Source organism: Asparagus officinalis, chromosome 8, assembly GCF_001876935.1.
Source record: "Asparagus officinalis chromosome 8, Aspof.V1, whole genome shotgun sequence".
NCBI lineage: Eukaryota > Viridiplantae > Streptophyta > Magnoliopsida > Asparagales > Asparagaceae > Asparagus > Asparagus officinalis.
The window spans coordinates 18218329-18222194 of record NC_033801.1 but is presented as its reverse complement, the minus strand read 5'-3'; positions in this window follow the sequence as shown (position 1 = coordinate 18222194).

The window sequence follows — 3866 nt, the reverse complement described above, 5'->3', positions numbered from 1 at the left end:
CGTCGTGGCGGGCGGCGAGGTCGAGAGCGTGGTAGTAGGCCTGGAAGTGGGAGAGGAGAGCGGAGATGTAGGAGGATAAGAGGTCAAAGGACGATATTATGGCCCCACCGGAGACGATGATGGGGGAATCACCACAGGAGTGGGAGAGGGATCGCCTGAGGTTGGGGAGGGGGGTTGACCTGAGGGTGCAATTCTATTTGTCGGACTGGAAATTTGATGGCCGGTTTTATATTTGTGAAGAGAAAACCCACGGGACTAGTAGTCCCGTGGGTTTTATGAGTTTAGTTCAGCCGAATAGCAGCCACTAAACACATGAGACTACTAGTCTCTGTTTGTTTTAAAACCCAAATTCAGCAAAACCGACCTCTTTTTGACCCGTCTTGGTGAGCTGGCCAAAAAAAGTATCTGTTTTGCTAAATATTTAGCAAAATGCTTGGTTTTGCTAAATATTAACTAAAACTGACCTATTTCAAAAAATTCTCCGAGGACGAAATCGTTTGGATCTTCTTGTTTGATTCTCAACTCTCGATGTAACTTTAAAGTTTTTATGCTGTTGAATATATAAAAGAGGCATGGGAAAACATGCATCCGGCTCATGTCGAATTTGAAATGAATGCAAAAGATCTCTAGTAAATCCAGAGACTTTACGAGAAGGTTGTGAATTTTAAATCAATGGTTGCGATATTCAACTAAGCAAACTTTTAGCTTATATAAGCGGTGATACTTAGACTAGGGAAATCTATGTTTGTTTATTCTCTTATAGGGGGTTATTGGTTGGGACAAGTTGAGACTACGGCTCTGTTTGGTAAAACTAGCTGAAAGCTACGAGATTATAGCTGAAAGCTGTTAAGCTAGCTGAAAGCTGTGAAATTGTAGCTGAAAGCTGTTAGCTGTGTAGCTAGCTGATTGACTAGAACTATTTGGCAAAAGTAGTTGTACAACTAGCTTAAATTTGTTAAATAACTAAAAAAGACATGCAATATTATTGATATAAAATTAAAATTATTAGGGGCAAAATCGGAAGAAAAAAATTAGCAGCTCCTTCCCAAAGACAAATGCTACTTGAGGTAGCTTTCCAAAAGCTACTTGCAAAAGACACAATCTTCAAAATAATCTCCTTCTATTTTTGGTCACCAAACAACTCTACTAGCTTATTGACCAGGTCAATAAGACATAAGCTCTTAGATAAGATACTTTTTTTGTTGCCAAACAGTGCCTAAGTGGGAGAATTATTTTAATGGAACAATTTTATCCTTTTGGGATATTTTGAGTGGTGTAAAGTGAGACAATTTAGGATAATGAGACAATTTGAAACTTTAATTTGATAATTCATGGGATAATTGATAATGTGACACCTTATTAAAGTATAATATTTATATATCAATTGAGTGTAAATTAATTTACCTAATTGGTTTAGTATATTATTTGGTATGATATTGTAATATAATACATTATTTTACTTTATACAAAAATATATTATATTATATTATAATTACTAATTAATTATAACTCTATTTAAAGTTATTAATTAATATAATATAATATATTATAATAATATTATATATTATATAATAATTGATATATATACAAACAATATATTTCAATATTATAATATTTAATCAAATATTATAATATTTAATTTAATTTAATTTAATATTATTAAAAATATTATATTGTTACTAAAAATATAATTATTTTATTTTAAGATAATTACTATAATTTATATAGAATAATTGATGACATAACTCCATATTAAAGTATAATATTTATAATGAACGTAATGTACTATTAATATATTTAATATTATTAATTAGAAAATATTGTTAAATAATATATTATATTATGTTAATATGATATATATTATCATACTTTAATATATAGTAGTTTATTATATATATTATCGTACTTTAATATATAGTAGTTTATTATAATTTTTATTATAGTAATAAAATATTATTTAATATTGTAACTACCATAATATTAACAATATATTTAAGACTATTAATTAATATAATAAAGTATAATAGAAAATAGTAAATTATTATATAATAAATTATATTATAATATAATTAATATGTTATTATAAATATATAAAATACTATATTATAATACAATATTTTATATCACAAAATACTACAATAATATTTTTATTCTAACTAGTAAAACATATATGAAATAATATAAAGTAATATCATAATAATATAATACTAATATTATAATATATGAAATATTATTAACCAATATGAAATAATGGTATGTAATAATGTTATATTAGATAATATTATATAATATTTTGTTATCTTACTTAATAATAGAATTTTATAATATAATATAATTAAGATATATTATATATTATAATACAATTAACACATATTAGATATTTAATAAATTAGTTCTTCAAAATTATCTCATTTTCCTCATGATTATCCCAAAGTTATGAATTGGGTAATTTTTGGAGGTTGGGACAAAAAGTTTGTATAGAAGTGAGATAACTTTAAAAAAAAAGTAGAGGTAATTGTCTCAATCTCATTGTCTCAATGAATAACACCAAGTGAAATCAATCTCATTGTCCTAATAAATAACACAAAAAAATAAAGTCCCAAAAATTATCTCACTTACCCCAAAATTACACTAACCAATAACCCCCTTATGGAAGAAACATACGTACGTACTTTACAATTAAGGCCAATATTTTGGTTGGACGTGCTCGCTTTGGTCATAGACAAGCTACCAAATATATTTCTGTCCAATATTTGGATAAGTAAAATCTCTTGTTACTGCTGTTTGCTTATTATGTCCAGGGATATGATATTTATAGGTACACGAACGTCAAGGGTTCTGAGTTCATTCAAGAGCAGCAAAAATAAAATACCACCTACCCACGGCATTGAACTGGTTGATATCCAAGTGTTTCAGAACAACAAGCAAACATTTGCAGTCTGGTCCAAAACAAACTGCGATTTTTATTTTTTTTTATTTTTTTATTTGTTGTTGTCGATGATGATGATACGTTCTCTCCAAATTAAGCTTTCTCAGGCTAGCTGCTTCACGACAGACTGGAAAAAAAAATTATTTGAATTTATCGGCCATGTTCTCCTGAATGATATTTTTTCTTTAAAATAAAAAAATAAATTGTAAGACTAATTTTATTAAGTATAGGAATTCGTCATGTAAGAATAACTTTTACCAGCTTTGTGTTTGTTATGCAATTTTCAAAAATTCACTCTTCGTTCTTGCACGAACTACACTGGATTTCATCCTCCTAGCAAATTTTCACGTGTCTTGTCCAAATGTAAGGAATTTAAATTATACGGTAATGATAATATACTTATCATCATAAATCCGAAGATTTGAGATTCGGATTCTTCATAGTGTGATGTAGAGTACTTCCTAAATAGTTGAAGAAAATAAGAGGGTGTAATTATTTACAACTTTAGATAAATAAGTAGTTACAGTTGCAAAATACAGCACTGCCCCTCAAAATGCGATGTTTGACCAAATTGTAAGATTTGCCATTAGGAAAATGATACAGGCACACCATCAACCACACCTCCTCTCCTGCTACAGTACAGTGAGCCCATATAAAAAATTTAAAAAAAATTTATATGGGGTCCGCTGTACTGTAGCAGGAGAGGAGGTGTGGTTGATGGTGTGATTGATAGTGTGCCTATAGTGCCCCTCTCGCCATTATGACCCCACCGTCAAAATAAAATACTTTTTCAGGTGTTTAATTAAAAACCACAGGGAAAAAAAATCCAAGTGGGCCCTGTGCATCTAAGCTCTGTAACATAAAGAAAATATCATGGTATCATTTCACCGCTGTGAAGCATTATATATAAAGTCACCGCCTTCGCATGTTATATCGC